Raw genomic sequence first — 22,338 nt, forward strand, 5'->3', positions numbered from 1 at the left:
TTCCTAGCCAAATGGATGGACCTGGAGGGCATCATCTTGAGTGAAGTAATACAATCACAAAAGAACTCACACAATATGTATTCATTGATAAGTGGATATTAGCCCAAAACTTAGGATACCCAAGATATAAGATACAATTTGCTAAACGCATGAAACTCAAGAAGAATGAAGACCAAAGTGTGGACACTGTGCACCTTCTTAGAATTGGGAACAAAACACCCAGGGAAGGAGTTACAGAGACAAAGTTCGTAGCTGTGATGAAAGGATGGACCATTTAGAGACTGCCGTATCCAGGGATCCATCCCATAATCAGCTTCTAAACGCTGACACCATTGCATACACTAGCAAGATTTTGCTGAAAGGACCCAAATATAGCTGTCTCTTGTGAGACGATACCGGGGCCTAGCAAACACAGGAGTGGATGCTCACAGTCAGGTATTGGATGTATCACAGGGCTCCCAATGGAGAAGCTAGAGAAAGTACCCAAGGAGCTAAAGGGATCTGCAACCCTATTGTTGGAACAACATGATGTACTAACCAGTACCCCGGAGCTCTTGTCTCTAACTGCATATGTATCGAAAGATGGCCTAGTCAGCCATCACTGGAAAGAGAGGCCCATTGGACTTGCAAACTTTATATGCCCCAATATAGGGGAATGCCAGGGCCAAAAGAATGGGAATGGGTGGGTAGGGAAGTGGGAGGCGCTATGGGGGACTTTTGGGATAGCATTGGAAATGTAATTGAGGAAAATATGTAATAAAAATATTAAAAATCAAAAAAAAAAAAGAAATACATTGTAAGCAGGAAGAATAAAAAATAATGACTACCATAAAAAAAAATAAAAAATAAATAAATAAATAAATAAATAAAGACTTTCTGTTTTAATGGTGCTGGCTCAACTGGAAGTTATCATGTAGAAGAAAGCGAATTGATCCATTCTTATCTCCTTGTACAAAGTTCAAGTCTAAGTGAATCACGAAACTCCACATAAAACCAGAGACACTGAAACTTATAGAGAAGAAAATGGGGAAAAGCCTCGAAGATATGGGCACAGGGGAAATTTTCCTGAACAGAACAGCAATGTGCTGTAAGATCGAGAATCGACAAATGGGACCTCATAAACTTGTAAAACCTCTGTAAGGCAAAAGACACTGTCAATAAGACAAAAAGGCCAGCAACAGATTGGGAAAGGATCTTTACCAATCCTAAATCTGATAGGGGACCAATATATACAAATAACTCAAGAAGCTAGACTCCAGAAAATCAAAAAAGCCGGGCACAGAGCTAAACAAAGAATTCTCAACTGAGGAATACCGAAGGGCTGAGAAGCACCTGAAAAAATATTCAACATCCTTAATCATCAGGGAAATGAAAACCCTGAGATTCCACCTCACACAAGTCAAAATGGCTAAGTTAAAAAACTCAGGTGACGGCAGATGCTGGCGAGGATGTGGAGAAAGAGAAACACCCCTCCATTGCTGGTAGAGTTGCAAGCTGTTACAACCACTCTGGAAATCAGTCTGGCAGTTCCTCCGAAAATTGGACATAGTACAATTGGAAGATCCAGCAATCCCTCTCCTGGGCATATACCCAGAAGATGTACCAACTTATAATAAGGACACATGCTCCACTATGTTCATAGCAGCCTTATTTATAATAGCCAGAAGCTGGAACGAACCCAGATGTCCCTCAACAGAGGAATGGCTACAGAAAATGTGGTACATTTACAAAATGGAGTACTACTCAGCTATTAAAAACAATGAATTTATGAAATTCTTAGGCAAATGGATGTATCTGGAGGATATCATCCTGAATGAGGTAACCCAGTCACAAAAGAACACACATGATATGCACTCACTGATAAGTGGATATTAGCCCAGAAACTTAGAATATCCAAGATACAATTTGCAAAACACATGAAACTCAAGAAGAAGGAAGACCAAAGTGTGGATACTTCATTCCTTCTTAGAATGGGGAACAAAATACCCATGGAAGGAGTTACAGAGACAAAGTTCAAAGCAAAGCCTGAAGGACCGACCATACAGAGACTGCCCCACTTGGCGATCTATCCCATAAACAACCATCAAACCCAGACAATAGGCAGATGCCAACAAGAGCCTGCTGTCAGGAGCCTGATCTAGATGTCTCCTGTGAGACTCTACTAGTGCATGGCAAATACAGAAGTGGATGCTCACAGTCATCCATTGGACAGGGATAGGGGATTTTCAGAGGGAAAATTAGGAGAGGGGATAACATTTGAAATGTAAAAAAAAATCTAAAAATATAAAAATAAATTTAAAAAAAGGAATGAGAAGAACAAGCTTGTTGAAAAAACAGAAACAGGAGGTCTAGGACAAACATGGGCAGGGAGGAAGGGGATGGTGTAGAAGCAAGAGATGAAGTTTACCAGCAGGCAGCATTTCCTACTTTAAGCCTCCCCTGGGGTCTGGTCCCACTCTCCACATAGATTCTGCAATCCTGCTCCAAGTTCGTTCCTAGGATTGAGACTCTAGGCAGGTCAGTTATGGTCAAACTTGGATTATTTGTTCCAGTTCTGCTGTCAGAGTCATATAAGAAGATAATGTAATGAACAATGTTCTGTCTGCCATCACGGTCAACATTGGTTCTTTTCACTAGTCCCAAAATAAATTTGTGTCCCAAACAGCACATGAAGTTCCATGTAGCTTAATTAAAGTGACCTCTAAGCTCCCCCCCCAGAAAAGAATATAATTCAGCATATTTAATTAAGTATTGATAAGTTATTCAATAGAAAGTATATTTTAAATATAGTGAAAATATTTAAATGTCTTTTAATAAACAGAATAGTATTTATTTTATAAAATTATGTAATTTTCAAAATTTTCTGCACTAAGGTAAACTAAATCTGTTAGAAGAATTAAAAATGTTTAACCTACCAGCAATATAATTACAGATCATATCAGTATCCAAGAAGACAAAATAGCCACTTAAAGTTCTTTTAAGACATTGTATTTATGTTAAATCAAATGACTGTGCTTGTCACAGATCTACTGCTTAAGTCATGGTCACACATCCCTGTGGTATAAATAACTATTTAGTTCTCAGTTTCTGGTATCATTTGCTTCAATTTAAAAGCAGTTTCCTTCACTTTATAGGCAGAGTCCTTCCGCAAGTTAACTAATATCTCTGTTTCCTCATCAAGAGGAAACAGACTCGACTTCCTTGGATTATTATAAATTGGATTATTATGACATTATATATGTATTGATATATATCACTATACTAGTACGAATGAAGTAACTTAAATATGCATGTTACTGAGAGTTTGATAATAAGACTGTTATTTTCACTTGGACCTGATCATCTCTTTATCTGTGCCACATTGGTAGATAAAGTTTCTTAGCTTCTTTAGCTTCTATGTAACTTCCCTCTCCTGGTTCACCCATAACACCTCACCCTAACTATTTATCATATCCACATCTATCTCTCTTCTCCTCTTACCTCAACCCCACCCCACAGTATATAAAGCAAAATAGGACCTAGAGTGAGAAAAAGTTTTGTGTATTTTGCTGAGCAACACATTTTCCTTATTACATCATTTTTCCTCTTCACCTTGCTCCACTTCCCATGTGTGGTCCCTCCCTCCTAAAAGTATAGCCTCCACTACTTTAACCATACTGTTACACGTACATATAAACAAACCAACATAAGTGCAATCTACTGAGTCTGTTCTGTGTTCCAATGGGGAAGACTAAATCTCGGTCTCCCAGTAGTTATTAACTGCTTGCAGTTCTTCATTTGAGGATGGGACGTCATGAAAAAAATGTCTATGGCAGCTGTCATTAGAATTGTTCAGGTCTTGTGTTCATAACCACCACCTTGTTGGGCTTTCAACATTATTGCGTCCCTGTCATGGCTGAAAGGCAGAATCTCTCAGCAGACTTCCTGTTCCTCTAGTTTTTCTGCTCCCCCTTTGCTGATGTTCCCTGAGCCTTGAGTGTGATGTGTGTTGTCGATGTAACTGGTGCTGAGGAGCCCAAAGGCAGTTGCTCTCTTTATTTTGACTATGTATAGATTACTATAATGGTCTTATTTCTATTGCTACTTTATTAAACCAGTATATTTCCTAGATGTATGCTAAACACTTATCCTCACACGCACAGAGAAGTGAAGATTTTACTTCTCATCAAATAGTTTTACTTGTTTGCACCAGAGAGTGATAATTTATTTTTCTACATTAATTAATTATCTTACATATTCTGATAATACTCAGTTTTGGCTATTATCTCATAACTAGGTAATTTTGAGCAGATAAGAAAGTAGGTGGATGGGATTCTGAGCTATAAAGCAGTGAACTTTTAAAATCTGATTTTTCACTATACTCTTTTTAAGTAAAATGTGCTTATCCTCTGAGAAAGAATAATTTTATTACGGCTCATAGTCTGAATAGCAGGATCTCTTAGCCAGGTTCTAGCCTCACATGTGTTTTTGACCCTTCTCTTTGTACTCAATAATTCATAGAGTGCAAAGTAATGAATATATTGTAGGTCATCCCCTATAACATTTAATGGTGTGTAGTCAGGCTACTTATAATATCTCTTTCAATAAATCTCTACGGTGGTGTTAGGTCATCTTACAGAAGAAAGTATGCCTCATGGAAAATTTCATGTCAAGGGATGAACAGGGAGACCTGGTTCTATAAAGGTTTAGCTTCTGCTGCACAATGTTGAATGAATCAAATGCTACATCATATGGGAAAATCCAAGACAGAAGATGTGGTCTTTGTTTTCAATGAGTTTCTATGTTAGAATGAGTCACTGTGAGGTGTTATGGGTACCATGCATATCCAAATCATATTTGTATTAATATAAGGATATATATATATCAATACATAAATGATGTCATAATAAACCAATTTATAATAGTCCAAGGAAGTCAAGCCTGTTATCTTCATCTTGTAGATGAGGAAACAGAGATATTAGCTAACTTGCTGAAGGACACTTGTCTGTAAAGTGAAGGAAACTGCTTTTAAATTCAAGCAAATGGTACCAGAAACTGAGAACTAAATAGTTATACCACAGAAATGTGTGACCATGACACGTGTTACATGAATGTGTCACAGTGGGTCTGTGACAAGCACAGTCATTTAACTGAACTTAAACACAATGTCTTAAAAGAACTTTAAGTGATTATTTTGTCTTCTTGGATACTGATATTATCTGTAATCATATTGCTGGTAGGTTAAACATTCTTAATGCTTGTCACAGGTTAGGTTTACTGTAGTGCAGAAAATTTTGGACATTACATAATTTTATAAAATAAATACTATTCTGTTTATTAAGACATTTAAATATTTCCACTATATTTAAAATATTTTAACATATATTTCCAATTAACTTATCAATACTTAAATATCCTGAATTATATTCTTAACAAAATGACTACATAAAGAGAATGAAAATGATATTGTCATCATTTATCCTTTAGACATTAAATTACAACTGTAGAATTTAGATTCTGTCCTTGTCCAGACAAACAGAAGTCAGCTATATATTATAGTTTCCAACTGCTTCTGCTGACCTAGTTTGAGACCATACAAAGTCAAAGAAAATAAAACTAAGTCGTACAGCAAAGATCCCTAAGTCATCTATTCAGTAAATAATTTAATTCCCACATACCTCCAAAAGAACCCATTTCCTATCGAATCTTTTCTCTTCAAAGTTAAATAAGATGGTTGCCATCTAGAGGAGCTGATTGACAAATAAACCTGAGGTGCCCAAGTTGTAGATGTTTCTAGAAATGACACTTTTGAAAGTTCATCTACATCAATGATATACCTCAAATATATTAGAAAAAAGACTGGCATTCCAAATAACTGTATAGTGCTACTTAGCACATTACCTATGATTAACAACCCAAATATATTATTGATCTATTCACCTGTTTATTAGACAGAATCTACCCTCCTAAGTAAAAATTAAACAAATGGCAAGGTTTCTTACTAAATTGTTCTTCTCTTAAGGAGATTAAATAAATTAACAGTCATAAAGCCTTTTGAGCCTAACAGATGTTAGAATTTAAAACATTCAAGTGCTGTTGCTTATGTTACCTTTCGTTGTGGAAGCATATTTTTAAATTCCCAAATGTCTCTTAGTAAAGTAGGTGGTGGCAGTTCTATTTGTTTCAAAGATAAGGTTTCTTTCCTAGGAAACTCACCTCACTACCAATTCTCCCTGAGGCAAATGAAAGTTCTAACTGGAAAAACAGGGTTCACAGAATTCTTTGGAGCTTGCAAAACCAGCCTTAGCCCAAGTCATGCATAATTCATCACACTGACTTCATATTTTGGCAAAGACAAAAAGCAGCTATTAACCTGAGTGATAGCTCGCAGATACCAAACTCATACTTGCATTTCCATTTAGCTTTTGATTGTCAAGTCTAATTGTTTATTTGTTTAATGATGTTTAGCTGCCTTGATGATCAGCTTTAAGGAATTTTTTTTCTTTGGTTTATATTTAGTTTTAAATTCACAGGGACTTTTAATTTTCAAATATTTTACAACCTGAACCCATACACACTTAATGCTACATCTTCTTATAAAAAGGTCTAAAGGAGACAGAATGTCACAGAATTCAGAGACAGCTTTGTCAGTTGGCTGCCCCTTGCTGCTTCCATTCATCTGGAGGTCCTATCCATTTTGGTCTTCAAGCTTTGTTCTCTGCAGTTCTCATACAGGAGCAATCATTGTTCAGAGTTCACAAAGTTATTGTGGTAAATTAAATCACTGAAAAATAAATGGTCAAGGATCGTGTACATTTTAAGTTCTTGGTGTTTGTAATGCTATAAAAAGTTGCTAAAGTGAACAGAGATTCTGACTATTAGCGTAACGGGAACAAGGAATTATTCTCACTCAGCAACTATTCTTTTAATAGAATAAATTAATGAAAATAAAACATTTTTCTTAAGTACAGATATTAGTGATTCTTGTACACCGATATTTAATTGGACTTAAGTACATACATAGGCATAGAATGGGTGTGTACATGAACATATATGTGTACATGCATGCATGTATATATGTGTACATATATGTATACATATGTGTGGAAGTGTGTGGCTGTATGTTGTTCTGTGATTTCTTTTAATAACAATAAAGAAACTGTATCTATGTTTGATGCTTACTTGGGATCAAGATCAATCAAGTATAATCTCTCTAAAAGTCTAATATTCCATGACCTAATGCTTTTGTAGACCTTTTGTAACAATTATCAATATAAGATATTGATCTGTTATCTGTTTAAAGATCTTAGTGCTTTATGTTTAAATATGGACCATTCACCAAAATTTTAGAAACATTTTTGTCATAACCTATTCTAATCAATCAACATCAAATATTTAAATCATGTCACAAGGTCATTTCTAAGAGGCACAGTATTTACTTGACAATATTGAAAACTTTCTTGCCAAAGAATCAAAAACTCATCCCAGTATATAAAAATTATTCAACTCTGTCTGTATTGGTAAATACTTGTGTCTGAATTTCCTGGGAGTATACAGTTGAGAAACTGGCCTTTTATAGGTAACAATGTCTCATAGCCTAATAAAAATGAAGTTACCAGCTGTCTTCACAGCACTGAAGTTTTATGATGTTTGTTTCTAGTGGAATAATGTACTATATATAATGTGCATATAATTTTCAAACACATTTTCCCTCTCTGTTCTCAACATTTTGATAGTTCTCCTCAACTCTTTTCATGAGGAAATGCATTTGTGAATAGAGCTAACTGGGATTTGGTATGTTGTGTGTATTTATTAAAAGTAAATTTTTACTGGTTGATTTTGTAGCCCTGGCCTCAATAATAGCTCACTCCCAGGAATGAAATTATTTGAGCTACACTTACTATTAGTTGAAGTATGAATAAATTAAACTATCTCTTACATGGCTTTAATGTACTTTCTTCCTCAGGAAAATCTCCTGGTTTGCAGTTTCCCCTGATACAATTTACACTGTATCAACTCCATGCATAATTTTCATTGATATTAAGCCTTTGGCCAATGTAGAACAGTCTTAGAGTCTTTGCTTAATCTCTAATTGTGTTTTCCACATTGTCATCTGGCTGTTACTGCGTTTAGAATTATTTTATGATAAAACTGATTATCTTTTCTATTTTTCTACAATTCATTAACATTTTAAATGTTTTGGCATTATATCTTATTTTTGGTTTTTTTCCGTGAAATGGGTTTGTCTCTAAACCATTTTCTTCCTTTTGTCATGTTTTCCACTTATAATCTGTTCTTCCTTTTAAATTTTCTTTTCCTAAGTGGAAAGAAATATTCTTGACTGTTTTCTTAAAGTAGAATTCTATTACTATGAAGGAATTAGGGCAAAGAACAGGAGCTGACTAGAAAAGAAGAGCAACAGAACTTAACATAGCCTAAGATGTGTTTCACAGGGTTCTTCTCATAGTTCCTCAAAGACCCGCAGATGATCTCCCATAACTTCGGGCTGACATTTAGTTATTACATGAAATAGTAACAATAACTGTAAAAATGAATCCATATTTATCTAATTTTAGGAAGCATAATTTAATGGCAATATTATAAGTATCGACACAAAGCATTGGGTATATAATTATTTATTTCAAAATGTCATATGAAATAATACAAATGAGCTATAGCTATCCATCAATACTGAATCCTCTTATGTGTGCCTTCTATGGTTTGCTAAGAGCTGAGAAGACAAGGTAGCAATTCCACTTGTCTTCTGTAGTTTGCATTTTCTAATAGTGAAAGCAAAATTACAGGAGCATTTTTCTTTCTACCACCTAATTCCAGCTTCTTCTGGAAGGTGATGGTTATCTGATTGGTGAGCTCTCAGCTTGCCTAACTCAGTCCTTCCATTTCCTACTCCAAAGATGCTACTCTGAGAAGTACCAGTGTTAATGCAGTATTAATATTAGAATGCCCTCTGTGGCAATACATTTTTTCTTTTTTTTCATTGGATATTTTCTTTATTTACATTCCAAATGTTATCTCCTGTCCCAGTTATCCTCCCCTGGACACTCCTATCCCATCATCCCTCCCTGCTTCTATGAGGGTGTTCCCCCACCCGCCCACTCCCAGCTCCCTGCCCTGGCATTCCCCTAAACTTGGACATGTCCTACAAGGCCATCTTCTGCTACATAAGCAGTTGGAGCCATGGGTCCCTTCCTGTGTACTCTTTGGTTGGTGGTTTAGTCTCTGGGATCTCTGGGGGGCGGAGGGGTCTGGTTGGTTAACAGTGTTGTTCTTCCTATGGGGTTGCAAACCCCTTCAGCTCCTTCAGTCCTTTATCTAACTCCTTCATTTGGGGACACTATGTTCAGTCCAAAGGCTGACTGCAAGCATCAGCCTCTATATTTGTCAGGCTCTGGCAGAGCTTCTCAGGAGACAGCTATATCAGGCTCCTGTCAGCATGTACTTCTTGGCATCTGCTATAGTCTCTGGGTTTGGTGACTGTAGATAAGATGGATCCCCAGGTGGGGCAGTCTCTGGATGGTCTTTCCTTCAATCTCTGCTCCACACTTTGTATCCATAGTTGATCCTAAGTATTTTGTTCCCCCTTCTAAGAAGGTTCAAAGCATCTGCACTTTGGTCTTCTTTCTTCTTGAGCTTCATATCGTCTGTGAATTGTATCTTGAGTATTCTAAGCTTATGTGTTAATAGTCATGTATCAGTGAGTGTATACCATGTTCGTTCTTTTGTGATTGGGTTACCTTACTCAGGATGATATTTTTTAATTCCATCCATTTGCCTAGAATTTCATACATTCTTAATTGTTTTTAGTAGCTGAGTAGTACTCTATTGTATAAATGTACCACATTTTCTGTATTCATTCCTCTGTTGAAGGATATCTGGGTTTGTTCCAGCTCTGGCTATTACAAATAAGGCTGTTAGGAACATAATGAAGCATTTGTCCTTGTTATATGTTGGAGCATCTTTTGAGTATATGCCCACGAGAGGTATTGCTGGATCTTCCAATAGTACTATGTCCAATTTTCTGAGGAACCACCAGACTGATTTCCAGAGTGGTTGTACCAGCTTGCAATTCCACCAGCAATGGAGAAGTGTTTCTCTTTATCCACATCCTGGCCAGCATCTGCTCTCACCTGAGTTTTTGATCTTAGCCATTTTGACTGGTGTGAGGTGGAATCTCAGGGTTGTTTTGATTAGCACTTCCCAGATGACTAAGGACATTGTACATTTCTTTAGGTGCTTCTCAGCCATTCGATATTCCTTAGTTGAGAATTTTTTTAGTTCTGTATCCCATTTTTAATAGGGTTATTTGGTTCTCTGGAGTCTAACTTCTTGAGTTCTTTGTATATATTGGAAATTATTCCTCTATCAGATGGAGGGTTGGTATCTTTCCCAATCTGTTGGTTGCTCTTTTGCCCTATTGAGAGTCTCCTTTTCCTTACAGAAGCTTTGCAATGTTATGAGGTCCATTTGTCTATTGTTGACCTTAGAGCATAAGCCATTGGTATTCTGTTCAGGAAATTTTCCCCTGTGCCAATGTGTTTGAGGATCTTCCCCACTTTTTCGTTCTATTAGTTTCAGTTTATCTGATTTTATGCAGAGGTCCTGGATCCATTTGGACTTGATCTTTGTACAAGGAGATAAGAGTGGATTGATGCTCATTCTTCTACATGTGACCACCAGTTGAACCAGCACCACAAGATTTTGCTGAAAGGACCCAGATATAGCTGTCTCTTGTGAGACTATGCCGGGGCCTAACAAACATAGAAGTGGAGGCTCACAGTCAGCTATTGGATGGATCACAGGGCTCCCAATGGAGGAGCTAGAGAAAGTACCCAAGGAGCTAAAGGGATCTGCAACCCTATAGGTGGAACAACATTATGAACTAACCAGTACTCCGGAGCTCTTGACTCTAGCTGCATATGTATCAAAAGATGGCCTAGTCTGCCATCACTGGAAAGAGAGGCCCATTGGACACGCAAATTTTATATGCCCCAGTACAGGGGAACGCCAGGGCCAAAAAAAAATGGGAATGGGTGGGTTTGGAAGTGGGGGGGGAGGGTATGGGGGACTTTTGGGATAGCATTGGAAATGTAATTGAGGAAAATACGTAATAAAAAGTATTAAAAATAAAAAAAAAAGAAAATGCTGACGCTAAGCAAGCATGGGAAAGATCTGTATGACAAGAACTTCAAGTCTCTGATAAATGAAATCAAAGATCTCAGAAGATGGAAAGATCTCCCGTGCTCATGGGTTGGCATAATTAATATAGTAAAAATGGCCATATTGCCAAAAGCAATCTACAGATTCAATGCAATTCCCATCAAATTCCAACTCAATTCTTCATAGAATTAAAGCAATTTGCAAATTCATTTGGAATAACAAAACACCCAGAATAGTGGAAACTATTCTCAACAATAAAAGATCTTTTGGGGGAATCACCATCCCTGACCTCATGCTGTATTACAGAGCAATAGTGATAAAAAAAAACTGCATGGTATTGGTAGAGAAACAGGCAAGTAGATCAATGAAAGAGAATTGAAGAGCCAGAAATGAACCCACACACCTAAAGTCACTTGATCCTTGTGGCTATATATTTAAGTATTCAGTAATAAAGGTAAAGTCTTCATCTTAAAAATTATGTCAAGTTTTTGCTCATATCAACCAAGTGTTTCCAAGTTTGGGTAGTAACAAGAATTGCTCTTCACTAAAAGAGAGAGAAGATAAGTGCTACCTACATATTACTATGGTTAATATGTACTGCTCCAGATGTTCAAGATGATTCTTGGTCTCATGTTAGGCTAAGAACAATGAGTAAAATTCCTGTATAATTCCCCCACTGGCACATTTAAGAACCAGTGTTTTGCTGCAATCTCATACCTCTGCTTTGTTCTTCTGGGGCAATCATAGAATGAAGTGAACATGGCACTCTATCACAGAGAAACTTTATTAGACTCAGACCCTGAATGAATATTATACACAGAATTATCCTACTGAGTTATATTGGACTTTAAATATGAATCTTGATTAGGAAAGGTCACAGTCATGAGTTGAATCAAGATATACAGAAAAAGTTAAATGATACGAAAGATAAAACTAAGGACAAGAAAGACCAACACCCAGACATAGAAATTTTGTTTTGAACTTAGGCTGAAGACACAGCTACCACAAAAGACTTAGAGGAGTGAAGATCATAGACCACTCAAGGATCTGATGGAATCACAGCTGAAGCAGATCTGAAAAATTAAGATAGATGCTCAGGTCAGCTTCTTGAGAGACTCAGCTTTCCTCATCTTCATAATCAATACCCCTTTGTCTTTTCCTGTAGTGAACCAGTAGTGGCTCTTCACTGCCTACTGTAGGCTTTTAAAAACTCATTTTCCAGGCCCTGGCATAGCCTCACAAGAGACAGCTATATCAGGGTCCTTTCAGCAAAATCTTGCTGGTGTATGCAATGGTGTCAGTGTTTGGAGGCTGATTATGGGATGGATCCCCTGGTATGGCAATCTCTAGATGGTCCATCCTTTCGTCTCAGTTCCAAACTTTGTCTCTGTAACTCCTTCTATGGGTGTTTTGTTCCCAATTCTACGAAGGGGCAAAGTGTCCACACTTTGGTCTTTGATCTTCTTGAGTTTCATGTGTTTTGCAAATTGTATCTTGTATCTTGGGTATTCAAAGTTTCTGGGCTAATATTCACTTATCAGTGAGTACATCTCATGTGAGTTCTTTTGTGATTGGGTTACCTCATTCAGGATGATGCCCTCCAGGTCTACCCATTTGCCTAGGAATTTCATAAATTCATTCTTTTTTTTAATTAGGTATTTTATTCATTTACATTTCCAATGCTATCCCAAAAGTCCCCAAGATACTCCCCCACACTCTCCTACCCACCCACCTCCACTTCTTGGCCCTGGCATTCCCCTGTACTGAGGCATATAAAGTTTGCAAGTCCAATGGGCCTCTCTTTCCAATGATGGCCAACTAGGCCATCTGATACATATGCAGCTAGAGACACGAGCTCCGAGTGGTACTGATTAGTTCATATTGTTGTTCCACCTATAGGGTTGCAGAACCCTTTAGCTCCTTGGGTACTTTCTCTACCTCCTCCATTAGGGTCCCTGTGTTCCATCCAATAGCTGACTGTGAGTATTCACTTCTGTGTTTGCCAGGCCCCAGCATAGCTTCACAAGAGACAGTTTACCAGGGTCCTTTCAGTAAAATCTTGCTGGTGTATGGAATTGTGTCAGCTTTTGGAAGCTGATTATAGGATGGATCCCCGGGTATGGCAGTATCTACATGGTACATCCTTTCGTCTCAGCTCCAAACTTTGTCTCTGTAACTCCTTCCATGGGTGTTTTGTTCCCAGTTCTAAGAAGGGGCAAAGTGTCCACACTTTGGTCTTTGTTCTTCTTGAGTTTCATGTGTTTTGCAAATTGTATCTTGTATCTTGTGTATTCTAAGTTTCTGGCTAATATCCACTTATCAGTGAGTACATATCATGTGAGTTCTTTTGTGATTGGGTTACCTCACTCAGGATGATACCCTCCAGGTCCATCCATTTGCCTAAGAATTTCATAAATTCATTGTTTTTAATAGCTGAGTAGTACTCCATTGTGTAAATGTATCACATTTTCTGTATCCATTCCTCTGTTGAGGGACATCTTGGTTCTTTCCAACTTCTGGCTATTATAAATAAGGCTGCTATGAACAGAGTGGAGCATGTGTCCTTCTTACCGGTTGGAACATCTTCTGCAAATATATGCCCAGGAGAGGTATTGCTGGATCCTCCAGGAGTAGCCAGGGCTGGGAAGTGGGAGTAGATCTGGGGGGGGGGGACTTTTTGGGTAGCACTGGAGATGTGAATGAAGAAAGTACCTAATAAAAAAATAAAAAATAATAATAAATAATAAAAATCATAAAAAATAAAAATAAAAAAAGAGAGACCTCAGGTGGAGCCGGGCAGTGGTGGTGCATGCCTTTAATCCCAGTACTTGGGAGGCAGAGGCAGGCAGATTTCTGAGTTCCAGGACAGCCTGTTCTACAAAGTGAGTTCCACAACAGTCAAGGCTATACAGAGAAACCCTGTCTCAAAAACAAAACAGAAAAAGAAAAAGAAAAACAAACAAACAAACAAAAAAAAAGAGAGACCTCAGGTGGAGACTTACCATTTTCACCCCAGAAAATAAAACCTTTTCCTGGAGCAATCCATATCAATTACCGTGTAATTTTACTATTGTTTATTATTTTATTATAGATAAAACAATGTTTTCTTTATTATATATTATGTAAGATAGATCATGATATTTATCACCACCCACTCGTTCCTGCCCATCTTTCTACAAATACCATACTTTTTTCTTTCAAGCAAGCAAACACACAAACAAAACAAAACAAAACAAAACTCTACATTTCACTTTCTGAATCTTATTTATTCCACTTAACATGATGATCCCCGTTGACTTTCCAGAAAAAATTTAAAAATTTGCTTATCTGGTGGTCAAGTAATGAATAATCATGAGTATGTACCTATTTTCTTAATACATCTGTCAAAGTATATCTAGGCTGATTGTACAAGGTGGCTATTAAGAGCAATGCCTTAATCAACATGAGGGAATGCATATTCCATTGATATGGTGCATTAATTTACATCAGGACAAATAGGCCATATGGGCACTTTCCTGTTCCCTCATGCCCTTGCCAAAAATTGATGTTTTCTTTTCTTTCTTCCTTTCCTTTCATTGTCCTTTTTCTCCCCATTTCTTTCCTTTTCCTTTCTTTTCTGTAGTATTATGTATTAAACTCAGGGCCTTGCACATACAAAGTTCAGTCTCTCCCAGTAAGCCACATTTCCAGTGCTGTCTTCTTTAGAGTAGCCATTCTGAATTGGGGACAATGGAGTGCCAAACCCTTGCTCTTAACTTCTGCTAAGGAATTTCTCCAGCTACAAATCTTTGCATTGTGTTAACACTAAGTTTCTAGAACTATACATTCATGAACTCCTTTCCTGGGCTAAGTAGTCTATTACAACACATGATAAATTCTACTATGGTTATTTATTACTAGGTGTGGTGGCACATGATGTAATTCTAGCACTTGGGAGGCTGCTGCAGACAGATTTCCTTGTATTTTGAGTCAGCCTGGTCTACATAGTGAGTTTCAGGAGAGCTGGGACTACATGTAGAGACCATGTCTTTAAAAAAAGAAAAGAAATTGTTTTTTGTAGATTGTATTATTGTTATTTATAGATTTTTATTATAGATATTATAATTTATAGATAGAGCTTTGTGCTATATCCTAAAATTTTAAACTACTAGATGGAAAATATTGCTTCCTGGAAGTTCAACCAATATACACTATTAGAAGGCTTGAAGGCACTAAGGAGGGGACGTGCTGTTTAAAAGAAGTCAAGATATGGATCTACAATTGAGCAGTACATGCTTTATAAATAAATTGAAGGTTCTAAGAACCAGGAGTCGCAGCCTGGATCTGCTCAGTTTCAGCATGGTCCAGCTTCCAAATGAGGAACAATTTCTGTAATATGAACTGAAGACTTCCTAGAGCTTCCTAGGTAGAGCTGGCTGGAGAATGAGGTCTTGTCCATCTTGTACAGTGGCTGGGGGGCTACAAATAGAGTTTTTCTTATAGAATGTCAAGGATATCTCCAAAAGGTGACACTAAATGTCTTGAATTTGATTGCAGTGATATCACGGTTTCCTTGCCTGTTCTTTGGCCAGGAGTAAGCTGCAAAGAGACAACCATGTAACCATGGTTGATGAGAGGAGAGCAGAGGTTGTTAACTATGTAATGAAGGATGAGAGGAGAGATATCCTTAAGAAGATGCTCCCAGTCAGCTATTGGATGGAACACGGGGACCCCAGTAGAGGAGCTAGAGAAAGTACCCAAGGAGCTAAAGGGGTCTGCAACCCTATAGGTGGAACAACAATATAAACTAACCAGTACCCCTGGAGCTTGTGTCTCTAGCTGCATAAGTATCAGAAGATGGCCTAGTCGGCCATCACTGCAAAGAGAGGCCCATTGGACTTGCAAACTTTATATGCCTCAGTATGGGGGAAAGCCAGGGCCAAGAAGTAGGAGTGGGTGGGTAGGGGAGCACGGGGGGAGGGTATGGGGGACTTTTGGGATAGCATTTGAAATGTAAATGAAGAAAATACCTAATTAAAAATAAATTAATTAATTAAAAAAAAGATCAGACCTTTGCATGAAAGATACCACTGCATATCAGTAGCAAGCTTGCCTCTTGCATCTAGTGAAGATGAGAAAAGAAGTCATCCAGTTATATTTCTAAGAAGCTATGATTTTGTGAATGCTTGTGTACAAATACAGAAGGGTTGTACAGGTTTTACAACTAAAGAACATCAAAAACCTGTACATGGAAAGCTTGGGGCATCAAGATACCAGAAAAAAAAATCATTCTCTACTTTGGCAAGATGAGTAACTTTTAGAAATATTACTTTGTAAGTATGAGTCCAAACACATAGTATTCGATGTCACAAAATAGCAGTGTTCCCATATACAGGATACTCATTTTAAAAATCTGGATGGAATTCTCTAGAAGCTTTAAATAGATGACATCTTCTGTCAAAAACTTGTACAGGAGACTCAGGAGTTGTACTCCCTTGAATTTTCTTTGTTTGAAATCAAGCCCACTTCACCATTCAGACTTGAAGCATCTTTGCAACTAAGTACCAGTCTATGCTCCTGTCCAAGCTTTGCTAGAGAAGGTGACAGGCACATTTACGACCCTGGTACTGGTCCATTGCCAAATAACTGACTTTCAGAGTAGTGGTATCCTGCCTACCGTAGGCCCCTGAGCTCCCAGCTCACCACACTCAGTTGCTATTGGAATAAAATATACATGTATGTTCTAGAGAACCTGTTGAGCCACTGCTGAGGAATTTTAATCCAGCAACATGGCTGCTCTGGCATAGAATCATACCCAAAGACCTTCTAGGTCTGTGTGATCCAGCTGGAATAACACAACTTTAATCACCCTGGGTGGAATACAGATATGCCATTAGTATACATACACCTTTAATCCCAAACAATGAAAGTAAAGTTAGTTTGTAGAAGGAAGCGGCCATGTTTGAAACTGACATCTAATTGAGGGGGAGACAAAGTGATGAACCAGAAAAAGATAGGATAGAATGAATGAGAGATAGAATACAACCAACTCTCAGGAGAATAGCACAGTAAAGAGAGGCAACTTAAAAAAGCAGTGCAGAAAGAGATTGAGCGGGGGTGGGGGGGAGTTCAGTAAGTAGAGTTCAGTTGAGTTCATACAATTCTGTTCAGTTTGTGCCATCAGTAGAATCAGTAAATTCCGTTCAGAATTCAGAACACTTTAGTTGAGAAGCTGAGAGAAACCAATTTGAACTAGTCAGCTTAGAGAAGAATTTTCAGCCCAAAGAGTTGAGTTGAACCAGCCAGTCAGAGCTCAGAAACAGCTAGAAAGGTTGAGTGTATTCAGCAGTAAGCCTCTGGGATGACATTTACATCTGGAAAATAAAAGTTACATTTACAGGCCACACACCAGGTTGAGTCAGTTAAAGCACAGATTACGTCCTGTACCTTTGAAGAACTATATTCAATGTTGAATCTGCTATTGTTGGCCTTGGAAATCTGTCCAGATCTTTTCTAAATTGAAGCAGTACCTGAGATTTTGTAAGATTACAACATTAGGTCCATCAATGTCAATTTCCGTGGTTAGGGGCAGTTTCAGTGTTTTGTTTTGGAGCCCAATGTTCACTGGGAATTTACAACAAAGTGTTAGAACACACTTTCATATGACAACATTACTGTGGTGTCATATGTAGTTATGTGCAGGCATTATATACCCACAATCTGACTGAGGCAGGTATATCTCAACTCCAAGGCCAGTCTAAGGTATATAGAAAAATGCTTTCTTCATTCATCCAACTAAGGAGGGTCAGGAACGAAGAATATGAAAAAAACAAACAAACAAACAGAAAAACCAAAAGAAATAAAAATTCATGTGCCAACATTTGACTTTTAGGTCCTTGGAATCTGTTTTTCCAACTTTTAAGTTATGCTTGTCAATTATAAAAATGTTAATGTAAATAACAAATAAAAAAGAACATTCAATTCCCTTAATATTTATTTATATAACAATGTCTTTCCTTTGGTTTTCTTAATTTCCTGTAGATTATGAGGGTCACTCTTTATGTGTGATGGGAAACTAAACCGTGATTTGTGGATCATTGTAGTCATTGACAAAATAAAACAGGAATTGAAAAGTACGTCCCCATATGATTTTATTTTAAATGGAGACTATATTTTAGTGGCCAAACCTACAAAAATGAGGAACATATGCTATGTTCACTCCAAATTCCCATGTCGTCAGCCAGTTAAGTAAAAAATGAAATTATGATGCCTCATACTAGTTTCAGACATTGTTTTATAATTGACTATCAAATGAGAGCATTATGCATTATGTTTTATAGAGAAATTGAAGACAACATAATAAAATAGGCTGAAAGATTTTATACAGAAGGCAATTTTATATTTTAAATTTAATTTTAAAAGTAATGTATGCCCATGATTAAAATTAAAGCAGAAAGATGAAACAAATTCCATTATCCAAGGTAAAACTAATAAAAATAGTTTCCTGAAATACTTTCAGACTTTTCTTTTTTTTTTTTTGATATTTTTATTAGGTATTTACCTCATTTACATTTCCAATGCTATCCCAAAAGTCCCCCCATACCCTCTCCCCCACTCCCCTACCCACCCACTCCCACTTTTTGGCCCTGGCATTCCCCTGTACTGGAGCATATAAAGTTTGCAAGTCCAATGGGCCTCCCTTTCCAGTGATGGCCGACTAGGCCATCTTTTGATACATATGCAGCTAGAGTCAAGAGCTCCGGGGTACTGGTCAGTTCAGAATGTTGTTCCACCTATAGGGTTGCAGATCAGACTTTTCTATTCAATTTTTAGGCTTTCTTTAAAGAATATTTTTCATTTTATTATAAATTGCTTGCTCTAAAACTTCTTTTCAATTAAAATAGTCTAAAATATTACATATTAGTGTGCATGTGTGTGCATGCATGTGCATTTGTGTGTAGGTGTGTGCATATGTAGGTGTGTGTAATAGAGTAAAACATATCTTATTCTCCTCCAAGTGATTTACATGTAGATTATTTCTGGTATATTTCTGGTAGATTATTTCTACCAGATTAATCGGTATTCTTAGAAAAACAGTAATGATAAAATACCACTGAAAGGAGAATAAGAAGACATTTATTCTGGAAATTAGCTTACATCATTATGGGGGCTAGGAAATTGCAGAATACAACACATTATTGAGTGTAAGGACCAAGAAAGCTGGTGGAACAGCCAAGTTCAACTTAAACAAAAGCCAGGGGTGAAATTTTGTGTGTCCAGTGGTCTGAGAATCCAGAGGCCCCTTAGGAAAAGTCTTGGACCTCTAATACTCAGGAACCTAGATTTCTGTTGTTTAAGAACAAAAGGCATTCTAACTCCAAGAGACATCTTTTCTCTGCTGTTCTGTTCAATCTGTTCAGCTGGATGGTTTCTGCCTACACCCAGGACATATTGTTCTCACTCACTCCACTGGCCAACAGGCCAATCTCTAACACCTCCAACATCCTCTCAGTCACACTATAAATAATATTTTACGAATTAGCTAGGTCTTCCAGAGTGGAGTCAAACTAACTTTTAAAATTAACTATCACTCCAGTGCTTTATTTCAACAATGTGAAAAAAAAAAACTGTTTGATTCTTTTATTGTAGTTTAAGTTCAATATGAAAACTATCTTATTCTTATAAAAACTAATATCAGTTTACTATAAACTATAATATGTAAGTTTGTCTTTAAACAAACTTATTAATATATGCTACACTTTCACAGTTTATTGATATATGGTACTTTATCTATCTTGGTTTTGGTTTTTTTTTAAATATTCCTAGAGAGTATATTTGCAATTTATACTGCACACTCTAATAATGAAATCTCTGGATATTGATTTTTTTTTTTTTGCAACTCCAAGCACTATCCTGACCCACCAGCATTTTTTTCATCTCTCCTTTCTTCCAAAGTCATATAAGTATACAACACATGTTGACTCTTAAATTGTGAAGATTTTGAAAATCAACAGTTTATAATCATAACACTACAAATGCTCAGAATAAGGCCAATACTTCTTCCACGGATTCTTTGTTCTCTCCTAAGTCCTTCAAAGCAAAGTTTTCCTTTTTCAGCATTTTTGGTTTACTCATCTCCAGGAAGGTTGAAGTGCATTATTTTTTTTAAAAAATTCCCATTTTTATATTTGTTTCTTGTCATTAAAGACATGTTCGCTGATGTAATATTAAACTCCTCCTTTCACAAAAATATCCAGTCTTGGATAGCATAAAAATGCCCATGCTTCATTTACCTCAGAATTTGGTCTGCTTTGACCATGAATAAGCTCTGAGACCAGGTCATACTTAGAGCTATGCTGGTTTGGGTGTTGATCTTGGCTTTGTTTAAGTTTTACTCTCTCTCTATATCCATAGACTTGGCTTCCCACCCTCACTAAGTAATTTTTGCCTTCCTTTATTTATAGAATTTTCTTCTGTTTTATCTTCAATTATATTTCCAATTCTATATATCTATGTATTCAATATAATAATTATTTATATTTCCTGTTGTACCGCATTTTCTTTGCATTCAGTGATTCCATCCTATAGGAAAGCTTTTTAAGAAATAGATTCACAAAATTCTAAAGGAAATTCCCTTAAGATTTAGGAAGTAAACAATGTGTATGTCTCAGGAAGTCCCTGACAAGGATCACATACACAAGAACCTCTCTCTTCACGGTTACATAAGCAAGTACTTCATACTCTTCGAGGAGTACTAAGATTCAGAACAAGCTATTTAATAAGAGGAGACTCTGGCCTGTCATGCTGCCTGCACGTTATATTAAGAATTCTACTCCTGTAAGTAACCCAAAGAAACTCATGGGTTCATCTACACACACTTAGATGGAGCCTTTACTTTAGGTTGACAGTGGTTCCCTATTTTAGACAAGTAAATAGTTGTCCATGTCTCCCCACAAATAATGTCATACGTTATCAGACAAAGCATACTAATATTTTTCTATCAACTTTCTAATTGTATTTATCTTAGTAACCTATACAGCCTAAATATTGTCAGTGAAAAGCTTTTACAATTTAAACTATTTTGACTTTTTTATTTCAATTGCTCCCTTTAGTATGGTTTCTAGCTGTGTAAAAGTGTTAGTTTTTTTTATTGATAGTGGTATCTCCCGTCGTGTGTTTTCACGTCTAACCTTCATTTTAAAATTTTTTCTTAGTGTATCTTCCATTGTTTTTAAAATTCTTCATATGTCTTTTATTATTTTCCCCTAAAATATCCACTAAATAAAGAATAATTAGCTGAAATTTCCTTCTACTTACTAGAATGTGTACATTGCTCTAAAGTACATTTCTATTTCTCACTTATTATAAAATAAAGTGAAATACAATTCTTTTATTTTTGTAGTGTCTGGCCCAAAGTCTCCCATTCTAGAGAGTTTCTATGCTTCATTCCTCTTTGAACATCAACAGTTCTAACTATATAATTTAAAATAAAAATGGTAATGCTTTTGCTACAAAATCTACATGCCATTTAACGTTTCTAAGTCTTCCAATTATCTACAAAATGGACTAATTGTTAATATTCCCCAGAGGTCACAATGGTTGCTTGACTCAATGGACCACACTGTCCTTAATGAAGAAACACAAGTCACCAGTCATATCAAGTACTATTGACATATTTTCAGAGAACAGTACCTCACATATTTGCTTCACAGGGCACACACTTATCTTAAATTGAAGTAGTCTGCCTATTGCAGGCACCTGCAAGGTCCTGGGAAAGCCTTACAACTCTTGCCCAGATTTCTTATGAGTCATTTTCTCTGAGTTGTTGTTTCATTTAGTTTGGAAATGTCACTTATCTTTGATTACATCGCATCTAGCACACAGTACATGATTAAGAAGCAGCTTTTAAACTAAAATTAGTCACTTGACTCTTTAGATCATTACATGTGTGCCACACATGCACACACACACATGCATATGCACACACATAATCTTTAATTTTCATTTCCCAAGGTTTTTGAAGAGAATAAAAGAAAACAACAACAAAATAGTCTTCTTTTTGTGTCCCTTTTCCCCTTGCTCCCTGGTTTCATCCTCAGAGATAAACATTCCAATCACTGATAGTTATTCATTCTCTATATTTGCTTCTGTGTAGATACACAGTGTAGAGTATCCTTTATGTTAAGGGGAATATGAACATGA

The sequence above is a fragment of the Mus caroli genome, unplaced genomic scaffold (assembly GCF_978045245.1).
Source record: "Mus caroli unplaced genomic scaffold, Mus_caroli_1 scaffold_14, whole genome shotgun sequence".
Taxonomy (NCBI): Eukaryota; Metazoa; Chordata; class Mammalia; order Rodentia; family Muridae; genus Mus; species Mus caroli.